Here is a 27,579-nt window from a genome sequence, read left to right as displayed (position 1 = left end):
GGCCAATGCCAAGTGTTTCAGAGGGAATGAACAGAGCAAGCACTCCAATGATCCACCCCATCATCCAATCCCAGCTTCTGCAACCTCAAAAGCATGGGGCTGCATCCCTATCCATCTTAACTAATAGCCATTCATGGACCTAGCCTCGATCAACTTATCTAGTTCTTTTTTGAACCCCAATATAATTTTTCCCTTCACAACATTTCCTGGCAATGAGTTACAGGTTAACTGTGCATTGACTGTGCTGTCCTTTTTTTAAAAACCTGCTGTCTATTAATTTCATTGGGTGACCCCCGGTCATTGTATTATGCAAAGGACTAAATAACACTTCCTTACGCACTTTCTCCACACCATTCATGATTTTATAGATTTCCATCATATCCTCCTTAGTTGGCTCTCTTCCATACTGAAAAGTCCCAGTTTTTTTAATCTCGCCTCATACGGAAGATGTTCCATACACCCTTAATCATTTTTGTTGCCCTACTCTGTACCTTTTTCAATTTTAATGCATCTTTTTTGAAATGGGGCAACCAGAGGTGCATGCAATATTCAACCTCTAGGTGTACCATGAATGTATATAGTTGCATTATATCTTCTGTCTTACCATCTATCCCTTTCTAAATGGTTCCTAACAAACAGCTTTTTTGACTGGTGCTGCTCACTGAGTGGATGTTTTCAGAGAACTATACATGATGATTCCAAGATCTCTTTATTGAGTGGTAACAGCTAAGCTAGAGCCCCATCATTTTACATATGTAGTTGAGATGTTTTCCAATATGCATTACTTTGCATTTATCAACAGTGAATATCATCTGCCATTCTGTTGCCCAGTTATCCAGTTTTGTGAGATCCCTTTATAACTCTTCACAGTCTACCTTGAACTTAACTATCTTGAGTAATTTTGTGTAGATTACAAAACTTTGCCATCTCACTGTTTATCCCTTTTTCCAGATTATTCATGATTATGTTGAACAGCACTGGTCCCAGTACCTGGGGAGACACTACTACTTACTTCTTTCCATTCCGAAAACTGACCTTTTATTACAACCCTTTGTTTCCCATCTTTTAACTAGTTACTAATCCATGAAAGGGCCTTCTCTCTTACCCCATGCCTTTGGTAAGGGACCCTGTCAAAGGCTTTCTGAAAGTCCAAGTACACTATACACAATGGATCACTGTTGTTCATGTTTGTTGACAAACTCAAAGAATTCTAATAGATTGGTGGGGCATGGTTTTCCTTTACAAAAAACTATGCTCCCCAACATAACATATTCATCTATGTCTGATAATTCTTTTCTTTACTATAGTTTCAGCTAATTTACCTGGTACTTAAGTTAGGCTTTCCACAAATCACAATAACGATGTCTTGAGCCTTTTTTTTAAAAAGTGTCACAATTAGTTATCCTCCAGTCATCTGGTATAGAAGCTGATTTAAATGCTAGGTTACATACCACACTTAGTTCTGCAATTTCATATTTGAGTTCCTTTAGAACTTTGGGTGAATACGGTCTGGTACTGGTGACTTACTACTGTTTCATTTATCAATTTGTTCCAAAATCTCCTCTACTGATCCCTCAATCTGGGACAGCTCCTCAGATTGGTCACCTAAAAAAAAAGGGTTCAGGTGCGGGAACCTCCTTCAGATCCTCTGCAGTGAAGACTGATGCAAAGAATTAATTTAGCTTCTCTACCATGGCCTGATATGGAGGTGATGAGACGGACCTAATACCAAGAACATTATAAGAGATTTGGATTTGCAGGAAGCTAGCCAGAAATACTATAACATAGGTCATGGGTACATGGGTGAAACCACATACAGTCCTTACAATGAAGTTTGGGGGGAGGAGGAGATGATCTTTTTTCAGATTGAAACAAGCCTCCTGAGAGAAGACAGAGCATGATTAGCAGATAGCAAACTGAAAATGCTGCTAGATAGACTTTAATAGAACTGAATGAAAGACTGGCCTGTTTCACATATATCAGATAGTCAAGGTTTTTCGGTACCAAGACTTGGAACAGGTCCAGATAACGCTGAGCAGCCCATATTGAGAACCTCTTCCAACGTCTGGTCTGGTGTGGAAGGACCTTCTTTCTGTAGCGCTGTAAGATCATTTCTGAGCAGTCTGGGAGCTGGACTGGAAGCTGAACAGATATTTGCAACAGGTCTGTCAGCCAAATCTGCCTTGGTCAATACAGGACAACAAGAATGACCCTGGACCTCTCTCTCCTGATCTTGGAAATTACCCTGGTAATCAATGTCCACTGTTCCATTGTAGAAGAAAGGCATCCAGTAACGATCCTGGGCTCAGTCTGCCATTAGCATTGTCCTTGGTGGCAAACAAGTCTGTGGAATGGTCACAAATAGTGGAAGAGTGGTCTTACAATGGATACATTCAAGACCATTCTTAGTTGGTTACCGTATGCCCACCCAGGAAATGTACCAGATCATTGCTAACTCCAAAGAGGTGAAGGGCTTTTGGGGGTCGCTCTGCTCAGGTGGGCACCAAATCCAGAACTTGATGGCTTCCAGAGAGAAGGGTAATGAATGGGGTGCACTCTTGTTTGTTTATGTAGAACTAAACTGTTGTGTTGACTGCATACATTTGTACTACAGAGTTTTGGACAACAGGAAAGAACGCCATGTGATCTCCAGGACATTCATATGTAACTCCAAGTTGCCCTGGGCCCTTGAACCTGTAGTTCCCCAGCCTGTTCCTAGTGTGGTGGAAACAGGGGGTGCTGTTTTTCTTCCTCTGCTCACCATTCCAGGTAGCCAATATCCGGCTCCAGTATCTGTGGCCTAGGTAGCAATGTTGACAAAGAATCTGATCTCCATCTCTTCCTGGACCCATAGGAAGGGGTTCTGTTGCAGGACACCTGAAACGATAATCTCTAGTAGGATCAATATGGCAAGAGTCACATTGTGTATGAGCATTGCAGCTGTGGCCCAATGCCATTCATGTCTCCTTTGCAGCAGCACCCTGGAAAAGGAATTGCCAGAACACGTCCTAATGTCGCTTTCAGAATGTAGAGGAGAGGCATCCCTGCTCAGCACCAAGGCATAATCTGGCAACAGTGTGTTTCCTTTCCTGCTTTTCTTTCCCTGCTAGACTCTGGGATGTAGTGTCTACTCAGAGAGGCACTTGCTGAAGACGAACCCTTAGGGTTCTTTGGAGGTGGCTGCCTCCTCCAAGTCTGAGGTGATGCACATCAACTGCCTAAGTAGGTGTTCTTTCAGCCATCCGTCCCTTGACTTGCAAGTCCTCGATGGAATGATCTGCACACGAACACCTACTGGTGGTGTGGGCTCTCCTCCAGATAGAAAAAACATGGGTTATACCTGTCGATAAGGGAAATGAGCCCATCACAGGTTGGCCAAGGCTTAAACCCTGTAGGTTAGTCTACCATGGAGGCTGGCGTGAAGCGTCTCTCTCATCTGTGCAAGGGCTAATCTTTCCGTTTGGCTTTAAGGAACATCTAAATTTTTTTAAAATTAATTAATACAGGGAAGATGAAAAAGGATTTCTTCACAAACCTACTCTAAAAGAGGAGTTTGAAGCTTGAAAAAAAAAAGTAGCTGGTTGGACACCTACCAAGTTCATCTAACAGTCATGGGCAAAACCAGGAAACTGAGGAAAGGTAGGGACCACCCCACCCTTACAGACACTACCATTAAAAAACTCTCACATGCAGGGGACACATGAGGACCTACAGTGAGATCCACCTGACCCATACCTGAAGCAGCAGCCTTAAAGCTAGATTTCTGACTCAAAGCTAACTGAAAAGGACGGTTGGAACTGAGAAATTGCATCAATGGATGTCACTGGAATCCAGAGGGCAGCTGAAGAAATATCCATTGGGAAACTACTATCTTTCTCTGGCCACAGTCAAGAAGGAACTGACCAATGTTTGAAAAGCAGCATTTATCAATGATACAACGTGGGTCTTAAAGTACAGGGCCTGCCTCATGCTCTATCCAGCTATCACTGCCCTGAAAGGTCAAAAAACCCTGAGAACTAAGTGGAGCGCCACCACTTTTGCACTAAGGAGCAGAAGCCTGAACATATGCTGTCTTAGAGAAAGTTATGTTTATTAAATACAAAAGCAAAACGATTTTTCATTTTAGGGCTACATTTTTCATTACCTTATTTTAAAAAAAGAAAAAAAAAACTTTGTAAATTGTTTAATGAGGTGAATTCTCTGAGAGGATAAAACATCCAATTTGTCTGCTAAGAAAGTCAATATGTAAGAACAACAAAAATAAAACCAACCAACCAACCTTTTATGGCATCCAGCCAACAATAAGGCAAGATTTATGCATTTGATTATTCTTGGGAATACTGCTATCATATTTGGTTTAGGATGTCTGCTTATTTACACATGACCAAGGCCACGCAACATATTAAGCTAGGTTTTTATTTCTATTAAGTAATGATGTGCTTTATTATAGATATATGAAAGGCTATACTTGTTTAAATTAATTGTTCCTACAAAAGCTTTTAATATGGTCTCTAACTTGCTGCATTGCTTTTAATATTTATATCATTTATATTCATTTTTATATTTATATCATTTTTTCATTGAGACATTCACTGAGAATATTCTTATTGAGAATCATCATTTTCTACTATTCTATTTTCAGTTCTTTAATTTTACATTTCTCATGTTCAACTTGATTATCTTGTTTTCTGTCCCTGTGATATCCCCTCCCCCTCCCTTAATGAACGCGCACGCACACACACTCTCTCACTTTATCCTCAGCTTTTGTCTTCTCAACCTGGAAATTCTAGTGCAACATGAAACCATCTGTGCAATGTACCTCAAATGAGAGGGGGTTTGTACAGATATGGTAATAAATTTGCTTACTGTCCATCAGCTGCAAAAAGATGCACTAACTATTGTAACCCGTCTGCTATAAAAACAACTCATTTTCAAAGCATGACAATTTGAAGTAATAGCTTGAAGGAAAATTTTAAACTAAGAAAACCCAGATAACAACCCATGCACATTTCTGGAGCACTTGCACAATTAGACAAAATACTGTCTGATTTTTTATCATCATTTGGAAAGCTGGTGACAAAGTTAGAGTAGTCTACTTCCCTGTCACTGAGCAACAAGGAAATTTGCATTATACCTCATAGTGACATGTTATTCTCCAGTAGCACTAGAATACTACACAGTGAAACCTGTTTTACATGTCTACTCAACTGCATTCATTTCTTATTTAGGTGGTCTTCTAATTAAAGTGTAGTAAAATTGTACTTCATTATTTGAACTGTTCACCTAATTAGGTGGTCGCCTAATAAAAGTGGTCTTTTTTTAGATTTCACTACACCAATCCTACAACAGCAGTCCAATATAACTAGTCTGTTGTGGTGTGAATTGTTCTTTTCATCTGCAAACCTATATTGTCCCTTATTTGTCATTTGGGCACCCAAGCTATAATGCTACAAGGTGTCAAAACCCAGAAGTTACTTGGATGCTAATTGTATAAAAAACTACTTAACTGATACTTATTTAAAAATTGAACTAGTGATTTGAAATATTTACATGTCCCTTAATGGAAGAATGTTTTAGACTAAACCTTTATTATATAAAATGTACAATTAGAAACATAAAATGTATGAACCGTGATTACACAAAACCTTACTTTTCAAATAAATTCATCATACATCATTTTCAGATTTCTTTACTGTTTTTCTTGTGTCCCTTAGTTGGGTCTTTGTCTCTTTTTGGGTCTTCAAGATGTAACATGTCTTCAGAAAACTAGTTGCACAAAAGAAAAAAAATTGGCAAAATACTATATAGACATTTTATTGTTCTATCAATTTTAAATAGACACTGAAAGTGATTTTATAAAAATACACCTGACAGACTGTTAATTTAAATAAAGCTATTTTCTGCTCCTCAGAGGCAGGGCCATCTTTCCCTATGAGCTTGTCTACACACAGTTTTGCTAAGTAAATCAGCACATGCAAAAAAACTGTTTAGACTAGCGTGATGTGTCTGAAAAGCAACTAGTACAATAACACAACCCTGATCACAACTGGGGTCTCTGGGTATTGCCGCAATACCAACAAACAACTTCTCACAGCAATACTCAAGTGATTCAGTAAAAAGATATCCCCTATATTATCTACTACAATAACAGTATGACATTCAGTTCAAGTCATTGATGCAAAAAGAGAGACTTATTTCAGAACACTAGTACGTTTTACCAAGCAGATCTAAAAAGTTTTGTTTAAATTCTCTGATTACTGTTAAACAAGGGTAAATTTAAAGTAGTATCAGGCACACCATAATTACCAATATTTCAGATAAAAGTTACAAATAACCAGCTTTATTCAACTACAGATCACCCTCTTCGTTTAGCAGTTAAATAGTTACAAGAGCATAGAAACAGAAACTAGTTACATTAGAAATGTTGAAAATGTTTTTCCTTTGTGAGCATATTTATTGTTTAACATGTGACAATTAAAAAAAAGCAATGAAACAAGAATCTTGAAAACTGCACACAGATTTATATCCAAGTAGTTTTGACTAACATGGTCAAATGGCAACAGAATATAAAGAAAGATCAACAGATACCATTTAAAGAAGAATAGTGCTTAAAGCCTGAACAGTAGTAGCATACCTGAATTTGGCTGCTATAGGTGATATTTAAGTTTTTGCACCTTTAAAATTTTTTTTAGTTCTCTACCAGTATTAGTCTTTATTTTTACATCATCACTATATATTTTCATAATTACACAATCAAAGTGCAAAACATCCAAGAAATATATATATATTATATATAAATAAATAAATAAATAAATGGACATGTTAAAAACTCGATCCCAGAGTAAATTAAACAAAACACTTTTTTTGGTCCCAGAATACATTAGAGGAGAGACTGTATGTGTTATCAAATGTATTATTTTCCAAGACAGAATATTCCTACTATTTCACCTCCCAATTCGTTTCTTAACTTTGAATGAACGAATAAACTAGTCATAGAACTGAACACACTGAATAAATTGAAATGAAGAAAATATTCTCTTTGCACCTACGGAAGCTATTACTATCAAAAAAGTGAACAAACTCTGGTTCCAGGTGCTTAGGCAATAACTTCCACCACGATTTGACTGTCTTTAAAACTTGGCAACAAATATGTACTACTTTGTATATTTTTTAATTAATGTAAATGATATTAATAGATTATAGTAATCTTAGGCCTTAACATGTTAATTTCAAATTTAATTCTAACTAGGTGTATTTTTAAAAAATACTGAAGTTGATTTTTAAAAAATTTAAAAATCCATTTGAAATTTTTTTTAAATCTGATTTTTTTTAAATCATCAATTTTTATCCACCGATTGATATCTTTATAACCTTAATTATAATTCATTTTAACAATTACTTGAGGACGAAGAAAAAAAAAAAACAGCAATTTTCTCAAAAAACAAATGTTAGGAAACCTGGAAATTCAAAGTTAAGGTTATTGACTACATGTACGTGTTTTAAAAAAAAGTCCTAGAGGAACATTTTGAATGCAGTCGCTTTTGGTGAAGAGACGCGTAAACCTGTTTGCCTTTCCAGCAACTACATGTGGCCGTAAAGTCACCAGCATATACAGCTGCAAAGCAGTACTATTTAAAACAGTAGTTTACAGTCAATCAACAGCACAAGCAAGACAGTTTAGTTAAATCACTTCCTCATTTTCTAAGTCCAAGACATAGTTTCAGCACGGCCTATGGAACTTTAGGGGGAAAAAATCCCACCAGCTATACTGATGTTAGTCTTACTTATAGTAGGGTTCCTCCCAGTGCTAATGGCTTTTGGAGCTTTGATTATCATGTTAGTTAAACCTACCTTGAACAAGTTTAACTGAAAACTTCCCTCTACAATAAATCACATGCCACTAAAACCATGAAGAAAAAAATATACAGAAGATGCCTCATACTGTAAATATATTAAAAAATTAAAATCACTTTCAATTTAAGAATTATTGTTTTAAAATTTCTCAATATGACATTTCATAAATGTTTCAGAATTATGTTCAGAATGAACACTTCTCTCGCAATAAGGTAAGGGGGGGAAGGGAAGAAAAGATTTATTCAACTTTCAATTGAAATTTCAATGGCCATTACCCTAAAATACAGAGTTCCTATGCAGATTATTTTTGTCCCTCGCTCAACTCAACATTTTTCATGCTACAATAAACTTCAGGAGAACAAAATGACATGCAATGTATGTTTATAGAATGAAAACAATTACTCTAACTACAATACAGTCACAAAGGCAAAGTGAACAATTACTCCAAAAAGGGTGGGCCATTATAACCAGTTCCACATTACGCCTAATTTACAAAGGCAGATATTGGGCTCAGAAATCAAACAAAAATCAGTTAATATTTGCAAAAGGCTCTGAATATGCAAAAGTGCTGTATAAGTGCTAAGTATTAAGTCTACCCACACTCTCATTTTGGCATTCCTCCAAGCAGGAAAGTCCCACAGAAGCACTTCAACAGCAGCAATGAGAAATTGACTTGGATCAAATAATTTTAGTCAGTTCCATACTGGTACCACTAAGGTTCACTTACAAAATCAAAAGTCTCCCACCAAAAATGCTCATTTATCCAGTGCCATTTGCAAGTGACTTTAAAACAGTCCCTTCCCCAACGAGATTACAATCAGACATTATGAACATCATGAATCCCTATTCTGCTCCTAACACAGCACCCAAGCACCATATACACACACATTCCCTCCCCACCTAGTGTATTATTTTATTCTTAATTTCAATTTAAAACAAACCCTAGCCTGAGCTTCTTCCTGAGCTTCTTCTAGGGTTTTTCCCAGTATTTTCTCCTCTCACTCCCTAATCCTCTAGACTCAGAGTAGGACATGCAAACCTTTTTATATGCTGGACTGAATCTGACAAGACCTACCTAGTCTTGCTGACAGCACAAGCTAACGTGAGTCAGCAGCATAACCCTGAGTTTCCCTGCAGACTTCTATAATTTGACATCCAGTTACACTACAGTGCAGCAAGCACACTATATTTGAGCAAATGAAATTAGGATTACAACAAAGATTATGGGATTAGTTTTGTTGTCATCACGTCAGTTCCAAGTTTTAGGAGACTAAACCCTGGCACGAGACGGCACTGGAGTGGAATTTAGTATGTGATTCTTCTCCTGTTACTGGAAGCACTTGAAAAGAGACAAAAACAGACTCCACTGCCTGCCAGCTCACCCATCCAATTCTGAAGTCTCATGAAAGAACAATAAAGTTATTCTCTTTTTCCACCATCTCATTCTGATGCATATTAAAAAAAAAAACCCTTCTTCACGCATCTTCATCAGCTGCTAATCTGTTTTTTCCTCCCCTTTCTCTACCCCCCAAAAAGGTTAACTCCACCACTTTTCAACCCCTACCTTGCCTCCTTCGCATCAGGCTTATTCAAATTTTTTTACCTTATACATCCCATATGATCTCGGGATGCTTCACACGCAATTTATATAAAAGCTTTGTGCACTTCACATCGGTACAACTATTAAATTTTGATGATTATCAGTATACTCCACAACAAAAGCCTCAGTTGTAAATAGTGCAATACTGTGCACTGCATATCCACAGATACTTTCAGAAGCAGACAAATTCTTTCCCACAACTTCTTTCCTGTCTTCCTTAGTTTTATTTCCTTCTCCTTCTCCATCTTTTATTTGATTTTCTAGGAGGCTTTGCTCTTGTTCTTTATTCAAAGGAAGTTTACTTAAAAAGCTTCAGTAAAAAAAAATTTAAATTGCCTAACTACTTGGAATATGGCCCCAATCCTATCTTCACTTAATTAACTGGATTTTCTCACATTACCCTCCATAACACCAGGATTGATTCCTACATTTGTACGGTTGAAATGTCACCACCACATTAAAAGAAAAGCTAAATAATTCCTCCCTCCCCTAACAAGTCCTAAATTCAAAATGCTTTGCTTATGTCTTCAATAGTGGTAGGGGAAACAGACTCCTAAAACAGAACCAGGAGTGCAGTTTTAGAAGGCTGAAACATCAATGCCTGTTGTAGTGGGAAATAAGGAATCTTGAAGTCTGATTTTTTCATATAAGTGAAAGTAAAATTTGGTTTTCATGCATTTTGTTCTCAAATGTATTTATTCACAGTATTACTGATTTGGGATTTTCAAAATGTACTCTGTTCATTTTTAAATATTGTTGATGCACAATAATTTGTCTTGCTGTATGTGTGTACTAGTTTAAAATTGTATTTTGCATTAACAAGATACTGCTCTGAGGCACCAGCACGCTCATTTCTGTGTTCAGGGTATTATTAAATTTCATATGACTGACACTGCACTGAACAGACTAGAAGTTGAGCAATGCAACTAAGAAGAGAACACAAGATGGCAAATAACAGTGAAATACCCAGAGCATCTTGGGCTCCTAGAACTGACACTTTCAAATAATTTTCAGGTGTTGAGCCCCATGTGCTTTAGTGTATGGACTTTGTTCAACGTACTCATATGGTACAATAATACAGAACATGTGTATACTTACTTGAGTGATGCATTTTAAAAATAAACACATTGGGTACAGTGATTTAGATATCAAAGGTTATCAAAATAAAATGAAAAGAAATCCACTTCATAAAATGGAAAGATATGAGGTGTCTATGAGATGCACAAATAAAAATGAAAGCCTGAAATGGGCTACTGTGAAGAAATCTCACTCCCCCCTCTGCAGGCAAACTGCCTTAATAATCCATTTCCTTGGTTGGTGGAACAATATGCATAGGCCAATTTCAATTTTGGGGGAGCCAATCTTTTATAAGAAAAGTAGAGATAGAACTATAATACAGATGCAGCAGAGATACTAGTACAGCTTTGCTTCTAGTTACCATGGTTGCAAATGAACTGTGGATTTCTGGAAATAATAAAAGTAGTTATGAGAAGGAATAGGAGAATGCCATTTGATTATTTAAACATAAAAACTAATTTAAAAACCAATACCCAAAGAACGCTTTTCATCTATATCTCACTGATGGATAGGTAAGAAAGAAGGCAGTTTGTCTAAAAAAGGAACGAGTCTTTATTAATAGACTATTTATGGTATCATTGTAGGAAAGTGTCACAAAAAGGGCAAAAGAAGATAAATGACAGAGGCAACAAGAAAAGCCACGGACATGTTTTTATTTTAAACTCTTTTGTGAAAACCATTTATATATCCCTGCCTGGTGCATCCCCCAATAAAAAATGCAAGCCTCCTCTCACCCAAGTCATTCACTTGTGGTGCTCAAGACAAGATATTTTTCAGTGCATGTAGCTATGGCGTTTCAGTAACACTTTATTCTTAAAAATAAACTTTTCCCCCTTTAACTGTGTCTAAATCAAGGTTTTTAAACAAACTACTGAAATAATCAAGACCTGAGTTGTCTTTAGAAATGGGGGATGAGGAGGAGAAGGGATGAGTTTTAAGTCATTTCATAGAACTGACACCACAACTAAGAAGTATCTCCTGTTTATATTAGATGCGTAAAACGACAGCTTTACTTCAGATCAGGAACACAGGTATTTATATAATACCTAAATATATTAAGAGTATTTAGGACGCAATCTTGCAGATATACATATATGTAACAGAAGTAATTTCTGCAAGTTCACTGGTGAATAACAACAACTGTAATGTTAGTCATAAGTGTGTCTAGGGAATAGGATCAGGACATCTTGGTGTTCTATAGTTCACATTAAAGACAGAAGTCTTACTTATCCGTTGAAGTTGCAGCACAAGTAGTAACAATGCAAGCTTCTCCGACCTCCCAAACAAGAAGTAGCTAAATAGACATAGTTTAAAAAATAAATCACATTTTAAATGCTTACTTATGCTACTAATACCCTAGATTATTAAAACAATTTTCTATATCTAATTTACTTTTTACCATTTGTGTTGGTTCTTCTGTACTCCTCACTTGGTTGTACAATGGAAAGCAGACAGTCAATTTCACTTTCTTGTTTTCATACTCAAACAAGATCTCAAGGTTAGAGCAGTTGTGTAAATTCAAACAAACTGCATTCAGTTAATTTCTATAATTAGGTTTCCAGAGATCTTTAAAAAAAAAAAAAAAAAAAAAAAGGCCACAACTCCCAAGCAATATCATCATGATTAATGAATCCTCAGCCTCTGATGAGACTGCCAATAAAAGTGACAATTTTGCAGTGGACCACTCATTACTCAGAAATAAGCTCATTTAGTCAGCCAATTTCAAATACATGAATTCTGTTAATGGGTCAGTTACCCAAGAACAAAGTTACTTGTGTTATTAGAACCTACTGATATTTATATCCTTTGATGTTCCTATACTTTTAATTATATACCCTTGTTTAGAGATTTTATCGATATTAAAAATATGAATATCCTGCATCCCCATTCCCAAAATTCCACCACAAACAAGCCAGACTTTCAACACTCTCTCTTCAGCTCTGTTCTGTGAAACCACGCTCATGCAAGCGAAACAATCCATTGTATGCAAATATGCTGTTATTTTTATATACTTTCTGTTCATTAAAATAGTACATATTCCCAGAAAGACACCTAAAAATCTCATGGTGTTCAATTTTTAATTATACTTTCTACAGTCCACAGTTTTTAAACAAGTCAAAAGATTATAAGATTCAGAAAGTAAACTTCTTAAAGGGCCTGTTTTAATTATAACAAAGTAACTAACAGATTTGTTTGAAAATCCACAGTAAATTCAATCTTCATTCTTAGATTATGTGTTGTAAATCTCAGGAAAATATTCTGCATGAAAAACAGAAGTCGAATCCCTGCTCTAATCTGAACCCAACCATAAATAAGAAACTGCTATTGTTGCCTCTATAATTATAGCGACACCAGGCAGTCACTCCATATTTAGGGGGTTGCATTCCAAAAATGGACTTAAAATGGGGGCACTCTACTCCTCCACCCCCAAACACACCATTATCACAACTACAGCACACCACAAACCAAGCACCACAACTTGCCTGTTACTGCCAGACTTCCCATCTCCTCATTTAACCACCCTTCTGCACACAAACATTTACTAAAATACAGCAGAACCTCAGAGTTACGAACACCAGAGTTACGAACTGACCGGTCAACCACACACCTCATCTGGAATCAGAAGTACACAATCAGGCAGTAGCACAGACACCAAAAAAAAATAAAAAATAAGCAAATACAGTTAAATGTAAACTAATTGAAAAAATTAAGGGAAAGCAGCATTTTTCTTCTGCATAATAGTTTCAAAGCTGTATTAAGTCAATGTTCAGTTGTAAACATTTGAAAGAACAACCATAAGATTTTGTTCAGAGTTACGAACATTTCAGAATTATGGACAACCTCCATTCCCGAGGTGTTCGTAACTCTTGAGGTTCTACTGTACTCTTTCCCAACCCAACCAGCTACCATGCCTACTCCTCATGTCCTAAAAACAACAAGCTAGTAGAGGGTGAAAACTGAGCAAAGTTATGTTTGCGCATGGTCTTTTGTAATGGTTTTGATAATGGTAAAGTGCATGCCTCTGGGTGACAAACTAAAGTGTATGCAGCACTGAAAGGTAGCTTAACTTTTCATTTCCTTAATATTGTGGGTTTGTGTCAGGCAAGTTTTGCATGCACTAATCGCACCTGCTTAACAACCAAGTTTTCTGACTATTAATATGTTTATTTTTTCTAACATTTTTAAGGTTTCCTAGACCAGCGATTCCCAATCTGTGGTCCGCGAGGCTACAACAGTGGGTCCATAGAAAAGAAAAATAACATTCTCACCAAGGAAATGTACAATTTCAAATAAAACTAGTAGCATATGGTGATCCACAAGATGTTTGGAGGTTGCAAAAGGGGTCCGCACATGCGAGGAGGTTAGGAATCGCTGCCCTAGACTATATGTACCCTTTCATAAAAGGGTTGGAAGGGACCTCATTAGGTCATCTAGTCCAACCCCCTGCTCAAAGCAGGACCAACCCTAACTCTCTTCCTGAAACTCAATTTCAGCAACAGTTCCAATAAAAGATTCCCCAAGAATATTAGTCATGAGCCCACAGCACGGATCCACTAGTACTGCCCCGAGTTTGCATCAGGATAAAATAGCATCATGACAGTCTTTTAAATTAAATGATCGCGTGCTTCCAAAATGGAAGAGGAGTGGAGGAGTAGAATTGAGATTATGCAGGCAATCTTTATTTTTGGTATTACTTGACCTTGAGTGATTAACTTTGAAACTTTAATATCTTTTTAACTAATCTGAACTCTATTGGTGACACGGACTGTCCAAATCCAGGTTCTTCATTACCTGATTGAAGGCCTTTTGATGTAACCTCTGTGTACATTTCCAGCAGTGTACTACTGGCATCTCCCTCACACACATTATTGGTGGGAGGAGGCATTAATGGGGAGGGGATCAAGGACATCACTCATGTATTCCCTATTCATTCACTGTGCACCCTCAAACTTGCACAATGAATTAGACAGGAAGTTTGAAAAAAAAATTTCAATTATTTTTTAAAAAACTAAGAAATTTTATAGTATAGAATAATTTACTAGGCAATAAAACAAAACAATTTTTCACAATGCATATTAAATGAGAATGGCTACTTCAGAAATCTACTAACTTTAACAAGAGTTGGATTTGACCCTAAATTTGGATGCGGCAAATGAGGCCGGGCTTTTTCAAAACCCCATCTTATTTCACAAGCACTCTTCCAAAATCAGAAGATCTTTCTCAACTTAAAAGATTTAAAAAAACCTTAGACCTGGTCTACACTACTGAGTTAGGTCGATATAACGCAGCTTACATTAACCTAACTCTGTCAGTGTCTACACTGCAATAGTGCTCCCACTGATATAAGTCACCCACTACATCGACTTAACGCCAACTCCACAAGAGGCATAGCGCTTAGGTCGATGTAGGTAGCGTGATGCAGTGTCAATGTAAACACAGTGTTATTTACATCATCTGTTGGCGGTGAGCCCCCTGGCAGGCTGACAGCTGGAGTCCCCCCTTCCTCAGTGCTAACAACCCAACCTAGCTTCACTCTTAACTAAATTTCACAGCAGAGAGCCTACCAGCAGTGAAATTGACATTCTTGTCAGTTTCAGGGCTGCTGTTATTTCACCTTTTTGTCACAGGCTCTGGCTGTCCTGGGACAGGGGAACTTCAGCTGTGAGCCCCACATAGCTGTCAGTGACCACACTCCAGCTGTCAGCATCCATAATGCCCCACTTCAGTAGGTGTGGGAACTCTTCGTGAGGATGCGCACCGCCAACAGAAGGAGGGCAGTGTGGATACCAACAGCCAATTACATTGCTGTGGTGGCTATAGGTTAACCTAACTTAAGTAGGCCTAATTTTGTAGACAAGCCCTTAGTTAAAACAATTACATACATTCTCAAAAGTATATGTTTTAAATTCTCAACTCTTCTGAATCAAAATAGACCACCAAAAGGTAAATGTCCAAATTGATTACTATCATCATATCAAGCTTCAAAGCTGTCCCTCAAACTATGTTAGAGCTGTTAAAAAGTTACAGATAGAGATGATGTCTAGAATATTTTCCCACCCCTCCCCTTACTCTTTGTATTCAGTGAACCATTATTTTGTTCAAGCTTCCTAAAGACAAAACAAATACGAACCACATATGCACCACCAAAAAGAGAAATGATTATAGGAGGGATCTTAGATTCTGAAAATTGTGCCCAAAAAGTAGAAGTTTAATAAAGATATAAGCAACTGAAATGAGTCCTTTGGAATAGAAGCAACTTAGGCTACCTTAACTACAGCTCTTGCTCCAGCAACATCAACAAGAGAATTGCACATTCTGTTGCTTCTGTAGGCCAAATGCACTGCATACACGATGGGCTCCTTGCATTTCTCCATTGCCTCCCAATGTACCACCTTTCCATTCCCCTCTTTTTCAAGGATTCTCTGCGGCCCCTCCTTCCCCTCTACCCCTCATGTCGGGGGTTCTGAATATCCTCCCATTCCTTTATCCTGTCTCCCATTACCATCATGCAACAGACTCTGTGTGCTCCCTTTGCCCCATCCTATTGTGCCCCATTATCCCGGGTTCTGTGTCTCTCCTCATTCCCCACTATGGCAGGGGCTCCGTGTGCACACACCCCATTTCCTCCTCCAACACATCAGGTTCTTTATGTTCCCATGTATCCTTCCCCTACTACTATGGCCCTCCGTTCTCCCCCCCATGGTAGGGTCCCCTCCCCTTCTGCACCCTCAGCAGGGATTGTGTGCCCCCTCCATGCCAGGGGACCTGTGTGTGCCCCCATTTCCGCCATCTCAATTCTTTTCTCTCCGTCTGGGAAAGAAGTTTTTCAGGGTGTCAACATTTAAAACGGTGTTAGGAGGATGAGCAGGGCTAAGATGATGGCAACCAGTAATAAATTCTAGCATAACTACATCCTTCAACAGATTATTTGATCTACAGACAATTACATAAGTGGTTCAAGTTTCTGTTTCTGCTAACAAGATGCCAGGGATTCCATGTGTCCCCCATTTTCTCCTTTCAGTTTTTTTTTTTTTTTTTTACAATTTTCACCAAAGTCAAGAGTGTTCTGGTTATTGACGCCTAAAATACCCCTGAACTTTTGGAAGAAATTAGATGCAGTGTTCAAGTCATCACGTTACAGGCAGAAATAAAACCAGACAAGAAAATATTAATGAACCACAAGTGACATTTTTTGCAAAAAATCATAGGCTAGGACACTGTACAGGCTCCCAAGACTCCTATAACTAGAACCAGCATAACTTCCACAGAACCTAATTTTATACTATGCTGTGAAATTTGCTTAACGCTGATACAGAAAGTAATACAGAACTATCATGATTACAAGAAACCCACGCAAAGTTCTTCCAGATCACACTGCACCTGAACCATAGTGTCAAAAAGAGCAGTCAAATAAAAATGAAAATGTGTTCTGGCACATCAGAAAATATTACAACCAACGTTTTGTAATCTAAACAAGTTTAATATAGTCTATTCCATAAACACGAGTACTTTTCTCCAAAAGGGTTACATCATATAGCTATTTTCTATAGGAGACTATGCAACTGCCATGTAATATCCAATAGATAAAAGATGTGTAAATAGAAGTTTAGACAACTAGTCTTAAATTGACTCAGCTAATGTTTGTAAGATATAGTATTACAGAAACCCTTAGAAAATAAAAGGACATTTAATGAATTACGTGGTTTCACATCTCTTTTCAAGTCGAACATAAATGAATTTCTGCATTTAATAAACTCAGTATTTTAGTTTATAAGAACACAGTTGTAGTGAGATGATTTAACCTATGATAAAGCACTGTGGAGCTTGTTGAGTTAAATCAATGATTTACTAGCTAAATTTTCATGTTTCGGAAAGGGAATGTTCTTTGGTTCTACAGTACATCAACATATTCCTTCTTCATTGCCAAAAGGTTACATTCAATATTTTTAAGAAAAAAATTATAAAAAACATCCTTTTTCCTGTAAGTGCTCCCAAATATCTCACTATTCCTTTTAAAGCATCACTCTATCCTTAGTTAGAGAAAAACAACTGGAATATACCTAGCAAACACAAATGATAACTCTACTTTCCAACTGCAAAGAGCAAATAGCAAGCTTTGCCTGGTGTTTAAAGGGTAGGGGCTTATAACACTAATTTTTGTAAAATTGAAATTCTGTTATTTATAGCTGCAATATAATCTTCTGAACATGAACAGTATTTGCAATGTTGTCTTCCTGAAGCTGCAGATACCTGAAACAACAGATTTCAACTGCCTACAGCCCAAACCTTCCCCTCACTGCACAATCTGAGCAGGTATCTGTGTATTCAGGAATTCCTATGGGAACCCCTGCTTGGCCACTGAGCAGGAGCAAAGTGGTCCCCTGATCACTATTCTAAACTAAAACTGGGCAGGAAACAGTTTTCATTAGTCAGCATTATCCAACAAACAATTTTGTCAAAAAAATTCTCAACCACTCTAGACATGGACATGGAACACCCTCAATTTTACTTGTAAACTCACTATAGTGGAGTGGAATTCGTGGTAGATCCCTGCAGAAACAGATCAAACCCTAATCCCTATTATAAAGAAAGGGGCAGAGAGCACTAACAGAGCTGGATTTAATACAAAGAAAGCATGCATCAACTTTATAGGCTCCCCAAATCATGTCCCATACCATGTGCAGCAACACAATATTGGTGTTTCCACAAAGGTGCTCTCAACAACAACAGGGGGCAGGGAGTAGGATTTACCCATTAAGAAATAGGAATTATTTCCAGTCATCTCTTCAACATGATAATTTTGAAGCTTCTATCTTAGTTTTACCCCCCTAAACTGTTGCATGTCTACAAACCCCATGGGTCTTTAACCACCACCAATAGTCCAAACCTTGTGCATATTGCAAGCAGTGGAGTTTGAGAAATCTGACTACTAACCTATGGATGATATGTCATAAATTGTTGCATTTTTATTTTTATCAAGATGATCACTTTCATACTAAGAAGCACCAAGTAATGTTGTTACTGAGGCTTGGCCTATACTTTAATGTTAGGTCGACATAGCTACCTCACTCAGGTGTGAAAACCACACACTCCTGACCATCAGAGCTATGCTGAACTAAGCCCCAATGTAGACACAGTTATGTTGATGGAAGAAAACTACACTGACAGGAGTAAACTCCATGCAGGAAAGTAGTGTTCTCTACTGATGGAAAAACCCCATCTGCCAGTATAGGCTTCGTCTACACTACAGCATCATGCCGGCATAGCTACGCCGAAATAGTTGTGCCAACGGTCTCCATAACAAAGACATACATAACTGTTGAAGCCCCGCCCTCCCCCAAAAAAGTTTTAATTCGTATTATAAGACCACAGCAGAGTATCATGATCGGTATTTTCTGTAAAATCATGGACAGGGAAATAAACTTCCTCTTTGACACAGGACTAACGTGAAGATCAGTTGTGTTTGTAACTCACCTGTTAACTATAAAATACTAACTCACATGATAAATATTATCTATACACCACCAATGAGACTACACACAATACTAGGCACAGTTCCAGGTACTTTTTCTGATAGAGGTAAATGATTGGGAAAAAATTCAGAAAAGAATGAAAAGCATCCAGGTTAAGGAGAACTTCAAGGATATAACTTTCTGTGGGGCCAAGGGTTAAAACTAGAAGCAGTGGGATGAAACTGAACAATGGAAAATTAGAATGAATTTTAATAAGATTCTGTAATCATGAAGTTTATTATATTGTGGAATATGCTATTAAGGAAAATGGTTGAAGCCAGTCACCAATCTTTTAAAACAAGACTAGTCAAAACATTCAAGAAGATACTGTAAAGAACAATCCAGCACTGACCCACAGAAAGCGGACCTAACAGGAGTTTTCCAGTTCTAATTTCTGTTAGTATATTATATCAACTGTGTTCCTTTCAGGGATCCAAAGCATGAGCACTAATTTTATTTAATGAAGCACATTCTTACTGATTTCTGAACTCTGTACACTTCAGACATATTGCAAACAGAACTAGCTCTGAGAGCCCAGACTTTCTAAAATAACTACAAACGGCACTGAATGCCTTACTGTGCCACACATCCGTTTACATTTCTGAAGCACAGACCCCAAGTACCCTAAATCCACTGAGCTCTCGCCCCCAAGGGAGCAAGCAAGCCACCTCCTTCTCCGTGTGCGCTCACCAATGGGAAGAAAGGAAAGGCGGGTGAGTGCTCCGAGGACATGAACAAACACAGCCGGCTCTCTAGCAGGCCCCATTAGAGCTGCGTGTGACGCACTTCGGTAACCCGACTCCCCACCCCCGTTGAGACTAGCCACGGCGCTGACACACAACCCCTCCTCCCCGAAGGAGAGCAGGGAGGCGAGGACAGTGAGAGAAAAGCAAGGTTTTTTTTAACCGGTCCAGGCTACCTCCAGGAAGAACTCCTCATCCCAGCCTCTCACGGGAAAGGAATCTCTCCTCTCAACCCTACACCTGATAGTAGGGGAGAGAAGGGATGAGTCACCAGATCAAGCTGCTAATGAGACCAGGTCCAAAGACACAAACACAGGTGTGGCTGCAGGGAGCACCAGAGGAGGGAGTACCTGAAGGGGAAATCAAAGAGTTTTAAACCAGAACAACTGGGAAGTTATTAAAAACTGGGAACTAAATCTTTCCTTGGTTGTTACAGAAAAGTTTAACAGCAAAATGCATAATCTTGTGGGAAAACAGAGTAACCGATTTGAAAAGAGAAAAACAGACATTCAATTGTCACTGCTGGTTTGGGGGGGAAGGAGAGGGGGAAAATCAGCCAGCCTGTTTGTCTCGGGTATTTTCAGGGAAAACAAGTACAATACTACTGGCTGGGGAAGGAGGTGACCAAGGAGCAGACCATACAGACTCCAAGGGCACCAGCATCACCAGAAGCAAGCGTTGTGTTCACGGGGATCTAAAGAATATGAGAACAAGTTTCCTCGAAGAATTCCACCGGGATTTCAATAATTTCCACCCCACCATCAACCTCAGCCTGGACCAGTTCACACAAGAAATCCACTTCCTGGACACTACAATACAAATAAAGGATGGTCACATTAATACCACCCTATGCCGAAAACCAACTAACCGCAATACATATCTTCATGCCTCCAGCTTCTATCCTGAACACATTACACTATCCACTGTCTACAACCAAGCCCTAAGATACAACCGGATTTGCTCCGATCCCTCAGACAGAGACAAACACCTACAGGATCTCCATAAAACATTCTTAAAACTACAATACCCACCTGGGGAGGTGAAGAAAAACTGACAGAGCCAGACGGGTACCCAGAAGTCACCTACTACAGGACAGACCCAACAAAGAAAACAATGGAACACTACTGGCTATCACCTACAGTCCCCAGCTAAAATCTCTCCAACACACCATTAAAGATCTACAACCTATCCTAGTAGATGATCCCTCACTCGCTCAAGCCATAGTAGGCAGACCTATCCTTGCTTACAGACAGCCCCCCAACCTGAGGCAAATACTCACCAGCAACCATACACCATACAACAAGAACACTAACCCAGGAACCTATCCCTGCAACAAACCCCATTGCCAGCTATGCCCGCACATCGACTTTAGTGACACCATCACAGGTCCCAAACGCATCAGCCACACCATAATGAGCTCATTCACCTGCACATCTACGAATATAATATATGCCATCACGTGCCAGCAATGCCCTTCTGCCGTGTACATTAGCCAGACTGGACTGTCACTATGCAAAAGAATAAATGGACAAAATCAGACATAAAAAATGGTAACATCCATAAACCAGTGGAAGAGCACTTCAATCTCGCAGGACACTGTGTAACAGACTTGAAAGTTGCTATACTTCTACAAAAAAACAGACTTCAACGAGAAACTGCAGAGCTGAAACTCATATGCAAACTTGACACAATCAAACTGGGTCTGAATAGGGACTTGGAATGGTTATCTCATTATAAGAAGTAATTAACACTGTTCATTCCCCATTGTTGTTCCTTACCCTTGGACGTGTGTGTGTGTGTGTATATACACACACACCCCCTATTTGATTTCTATTTCTTGCATCTGACGAAGTGGGTTGCAGCCCAGGAAAGCTTATGCCTACAGAAATTTAATGTGTTAGTCTTTAAAGTGATACAGGACTCTTGTTTTTTCTTCCAAGTTCAGTGGAACTAACTTGATGCCACTGTGCTCTGCCCTTCCACCTCTCACTCCTCATCTCTGCCGGCTCCAACGAGTCCCTAAACACGTCTGCATGTGCGTACACAAGAAAGCCCAGAAAGGAAAAATGCTGGGAAAGCTGCTGCTTCCTACCTGGGCAGGGTTCAGCTCAGTTCAGTGCCTGTCGAGGAGGATTGGGAAGGGGGCGGGGGACGTTCTGGGCAAAGCTGTCTAAAACAAAAGTGGCGCCAAAAAAACCCAGTAATCAGCCTTCTTCCTCCTCCTCTTCCCCTCCCCCATCGTAGCCGGCTAGGGCCCAGCAGGGCTCCAGCAACACGCGGCTCCCGACACCGAAGCGGCCCCGGGACAAGTTTGCAATTGCCCTTCTTCTTCCAAAACTGAACTGAAACTGCCCTCGCAATCTCCTACGGGGGAGGTGGCGGGCGGGCGGGCAAACCCTTTGAACAAGTGATGTGGAAAGAGAGCGGGGGGGGGGGGGTGAGGGGGAGGGGAGCCGCTCCCCGAGACTCTCCGCAAAGGCCCTGCTCGCTCCCTCTCGCAACTCCCTCAGGGCGGGGGGAGGTCAGAACCCAGGTTTCCTTCGTGTCGGAAAGGCGCTTCCTCCATTCCTCCCCCGAGTGCAGTGCGGTGCAGGCAGAGGGCCGGGCCGGCCCGCGGCACGCCAGTCGAGGGTCCCCGTCGCTGGGAGGGCGCCCTGTCCCCTTGCCGTTGGGCGGTGGGGGCAGAAGGGCTGTCAGGCACGGAAACCCTTGGCCCCAGCCTCTTCACGGCGCACGAGTCCGACCCCGGGGCACAACCGGCCGCCCCACCATTTTCTCGCGCGCGCCGGGCCACCCCTGAGTGCGCGGCCGTCCTCTCGCTGGCCAGCGAGCGCGGCTCCCCCTCGCTCCGCGGCGGCTCCGTTCCCCTCCCCTCGAGCGGAGCTGCCCGGCCCGGCTCCCCACACACACAATGCCCGAGTCCTCCATCTTGCCAGCAGCCCCTGCTCGGCTCTGGGAGAAGGGGGAGGAGGAAGAGGAGGTTCTCCATTTTAGCTCGCGGAGCGCTGGGCCCGGGCCGCCTGTGGCCGAGAAGGGGGAGAGGGAAGGGGGCTCCTCCCGGGCGGGCAGGCAGCGGGGCCGCTTTCGGCGCGCTCTCTCTCCCCCTCCCTGCCGGGGAGCGCTGGAAAGGGGGGGTGTGGGAAGCGGGGGGCTGGAATGTTTTCGCGGCTCGGCCCCGCGTCCTCCATCTTGGCTGCACTGTAAGTCCTGTAGCCAACCGGCCCGGGGCCCCGCTCCCTCCCGCCGGGCCCCGGCCCGGTCTCTCCCCTTTGCCACACACTCGGCCCCCGAGTCCCCCCTCCAAACTTCCAGAAGCTTCGCCGCCATTTTCTAACTTACCTTGCCCAGTGTCGGCGCAGGCAGCTCGGAGGCCCGGGCCGGCGGCTCCGTCCCTGTCCCCTCCCCCCCCGCGCGCCCGGTTGCGGGGTACGTGTGCGCCCGGCCGGCTCAGAAACTCCGCGGCGGACGGGTTTAGAAACGGCGCTAGGAGCGGGCAGGTTATTTAATTTGGCGGCGGCGCTGGGGATTGTTTGGGGTGTTCGCTGCTCGGCAGCTCGTACGCGAATGGAGGGCGCAGGCGCCACCTGGCGGCTATCGGGCAAGGCCGGCTCTCCTGGACGTGGGGCGACATCTGCCGGCTGGGCTGGGGAGGCCGTTGCGCTCCCCTCCCCGCCCGGCTCGGAGCGGGTAAACAAGGTGGCGCGCATGTCCGGCCTGCCTGTTCCCAACCCCTCCCCCGATCTCCCAAGTCCCTCTCCCAGCCTGGGGCGGGGCGGGGCGGGGCCGGGCACGCGCTCAGATCACTTCAGCGCTGGTAGACGGGTGTCGGCGCGAGCTTGTGGGGGGGGGGGGGCGGTTCGAGTAGCGCGCGCGCGGCGGTTGGGACCTTGCGAAGGAAGAAAGGGCGTGGGGCGGGCGCCGGAGACACACAGGGGCCACGAGCGCAGTGAGGGAGGGCGGAGACAACCGCGTCCAGCCCCGCCCCCTGCGGGGCGGTGCCGACAGTTCAGCGGGAGGAGGAGCTAAGGGAGCAGCGAGGCAAGTTGCCGTGAGTTTAGCAGCGCGTGACACTGCTCTGTTCCCTCACGTACGCCTGGCGTAGCCCAGCCGCCCCTGGGGCACGGCCTGGCTCACCCAGCCCCACAGCTCAGCGGCGACGGTTGTGTGGGGTTGGCCCTCGAAGTTCCCCGGCTCCGCTGAGACCCACAGGACGGTGCCGGCAGCACCGCGCGCTGATCCGAGGCCCCTCACGCAAGTGGCAGGCAGCGCCATGAAGGGAGGACGAAAACCTCCCCCAAGTTGTGTCAGGACCGGGAGGGACTGGCCCGTGCCCAGGGGGCTGGGTCCACGCAGGGAATTCGCTCCCTGGGTGTCGCCAGTTATGTAACGAACCAGGAAAAGCCAGCCTTGTGGAAGGGAAATAGACCAGCCCCCCACCAAACAAATCTCCCCGCCTGATTCATTTTTTCAAGTAAGTACCGTGTCAGTCAGTCAGATTGTTACCGACCGACTAAGCACGGTGCTGGGCTCTGCGAAGTGGGCTGTGTGCGCTGCTAACAAGGTCAGCTGTTTAGTTCATTCAAAGTGACACGGTAGAAGTGACTGAAGTAAGAGAAAGGCACTATGGGAAGAAGAAATCTTGCACATATCTTGAAACCAATGTCACAACACACAAAATAGTAATACTTCCACTAGGAATTACTGACTGATAGTGACTGACAAACTGTTTAGTGGGGATATAATTGCAGTGAAACATAATTCTGTATATGAACACAAGTATCCAGTGTTTCCCCTTAGTTTTCTAATTAGTTCCCAAAAGGTAAGTTACTGGTGAGTGTGAGAAAACTTTAACTGACATTTTTCATTAATTTGATTGCATGAGTTGTTTACATCCTTTCCAATACCCTCATGTCAGCTTGTTCTTTAGAGTAGCCACAGGCAGATCTGTGTTATTTTAGATTACTTTTTAAAAACCGTGCTAAGATTCTTCTTATATTTAATCAAGGGTTGTTGTATTTTGCAGAGACATTTAGAATTGCACGCACTGTGCATGTATGTTAATTTCACTCATTAGACCTATCTGGAGAACTGTGGACTGGTATGGAGACATGAGAGAAATACTGATGATATTGGTAACAGTTCTTCCAGTTAAGATCAGTCTTCCTCAAAATTTGTTATTTTTGTTCATTGCTAAGAGTGTTTTCAGTTGAAATTAGTTTTTGCTCTTAGGCTCTGAAGGAGACAGCCCATCTGATGACTTTCTTGCAGGCATTTATGTAAAATTTTAAACGGCCAAGGTCACACACAGAAGTATTACTTGAACATGTTTTATTATCTGTATTAACCATTACAAATTTTAAGACTGATTATGGTATTCTGTTTTTTACCAAAATCACACAGTCCAAGAGTGCTACATCAAGGGGTTATACAAATATTGGGTGCGGAGTCCTCAAAGTGTTGGTAATCCACAATAATGGAACAAATTGATTGGTTGTCAGAGATTAGAAGAGATTATAGGAAAAGTAGTTTTGAACTTCAACCAGTTCACTTTCAGGGTCTGAGTTTGCAGGATTGCACCCTCCATGAGCAATCCCATTCTACCATCATACGATTTTTGGCCTGGCATAGTTAGGGCATGCTGCCACTGTGGATCATAAGTAGTGCTACTAGTTAGATCTTTTGGTGTTCGAGAGGAATAATTATGATGATTTCCAGAAGGGTTTAGTCCTGTCCAAATAAAAGGTTAATATGCGCCTCACGTCTAGGTTGTGTAAAGCTGCTTCCTGTTGATTACTGTAAGAGTTCAGGAAGAAGCAAGTGAGATGTATCAGTTGGTTGAGATGACAATTGAGAATTGAGATTTTTGGGACCATAGGTAACAATCTTGGGTGTGTAACTTTGTCCTTATAAAACACTCTGTATGGTGGATATGCTATGAAGGCCACAATTTTGCATAGCAGAGGTGATGGCAAAAAGAAAAACTATTTCCAATGATAGATGTAGGTAAGACTAGGTTGCCATTGGTTCAAATGAGAGTCTAGTCAAAGAACGTAGGACTAGGCTGGGGTCCCAGGCCAGGGTCAGGTTTCATATATGGAGATAGAGATTTTGGCTACCCCTCAAGAAGCACTTCGTAAGTGAGTGTGCAAAGAGAATGCCCATCAGTAGGGGAATGGAAGATAGTGATTGCCGCCACGTGTACCCTAATAGAGCTGTAAATCAATCCTGACTGTTTAAGACATAGAATGTAGTCAAGAATAAGTGATAATGGAGCATCTGCTGCATTAACCTGGTGAGAGTCACACCAGGAATGAACTCTAGGCCATTTGTGAATATAAGTGCATCTGGTTGTGTCATGCCTGCTATTCAAAAATATTTGTTTGACTGCATCTGAGCAGAGTCCGGCTTTTAGATGGAGCATCTTAGGATGTGTCCTGTGAAAGGAGCTTCGGTGTTACATGGAGAGGGATCAGTCAGCGTACCATCATGCATATAAGGTACGTATACCAGACCTGTCGTGGCCATGTTGGAGCTATTAGTATGACATGAGCTCAGTCCTTCTATATTCTGCAAAGTACCAGATCTGTTATAGTCAAGGATCTGTGAGGTGATAGGAAGGCTCTGGCTTATATGGCATCCAACTGTGCATCAAAGAATTCCAGCTGTTGTACTGGCATTAGAGTGAACTTTCTAGTTTCACAAGGAAGCCTAGCTCAAACAGGTCCATTGTTATGTGGATGACTTGGAAAACAAAGATTTCGGGTGGGATCTAGAGGAGACAGTCATCCAAGTATGGAAAAATAATGATTCCCTGTTTCCTTAGGTAGGCCGGGAGGACCTTGGAGAACACCCGTGGTGCCATGGATAGTCTGAAGGGCAGTACTTTGTACTGGTAGCAGTTGGTGATGTATGGAAATATGAAAGTATGCATCTGGGAGATCAAAGGCCAAGAACCAGTCCCCCTGTTCCCGTATTGGGATAATAGTGGAGAGGGTAACCATCTTGAAACGTTGTAGCTTGACGAATTTCTTTAGCTTGTGAAGAGCCAGATGGGATGCCAGTCACCGGACTTCTTCTAAATCAGAAACTAATAGGAGTAGAAATCCTGTCCCATGTGTTGGGAAGGGACCTTTTCTATGATGACTTATTTGTCATCCTAGAATGGACTTGAGAGGGGTCCCTGAAGAGGGATGGGGGGGACAGGATAGATAGTCAAGGAAGGATACTCCACCCCCTTCCTATCTCTAGAACCAACTTATCCAAGGTGATGAGACTCTAAGGTGGGAAAAATGGAGTTACTCAATTGCCAAACTGTTGGAACATCAGAGATAGTGGAGATGACTAGAACAAGGGAAGACTTCTCGGGGCCTCTACCACACCTTCAAAATTGTTGCTTTGGTGCAGAGGTATGAGAAGTAGCTCCTTATACAGCACCTGTCGATGTTTAGTCAGATGCTTTGTCGATGGTGATGTAGTGCCATTGAGGGGTGTATATCTTACATAGAAGAGAGGGTGTATGTCTCTGAAATTTCAGAAAATAAGAGACTTGGCCAGCATCAATGACTTGGCCAGTGCCAAAGGCTTGCCCCGTGTCAAAGATTTGGTGTCAATTATTCAGTTAGTGTCGGTGACTTGGCCAGTGCCAATTACTCGGTGCCAACAGCCATCATCAGTGTTAGAAATGGTGTTGGTGCCATAGCTCCTACAGGCTGCTCATCTTGTTCCCCAGAGCTGGGAAATGGCACCAGGAGCTGAAGATCTGCTCATTTAGGGTCTTTAGACACTTTCTTTG

General features: G+C 41.5%; 1 protein-coding gene across 3 annotated transcripts in view; it reads right to left on the bottom strand.

Moving 5' to 3' along the window:
* Positions 1-23,560, bottom strand: part of STAG2 (STAG2 cohesin complex component) — a 163,679-nt gene extending 140,119 nt beyond the window's left edge. For 2 of the 3 annotated variants that reach the window (XM_067548195.1, XM_067548193.1), the window contains exon 1: positions 23,127-23,560. The gene's annotated coding sequence lies outside the window, so the exon portion shown is untranslated. Of the gene's footprint in view, positions 1-5,650; positions 5,694-23,126 lie in introns of those variants that run through there. The other variant, XM_067548196.1, reaches the window with a different exon arrangement.
* Positions 23,561-27,579: the final 4,019 nt, after the last annotated feature.

This window comes from Emydura macquarii, unplaced genomic scaffold, assembly GCF_026122565.2.
Source record: "Emydura macquarii macquarii isolate MOO-44397 ecotype Brisbane River unplaced genomic scaffold, CSIRO-AGI_Emac_v2 contig_1253, whole genome shotgun sequence".
Lineage (NCBI taxonomy): Eukaryota > Metazoa > Chordata > Testudines > Chelidae > Emydura > Emydura macquarii.
The sequence above is the reverse complement of the archived record's forward strand: the minus strand, read 5'-3'. Positions and strand labels throughout refer to the sequence as shown.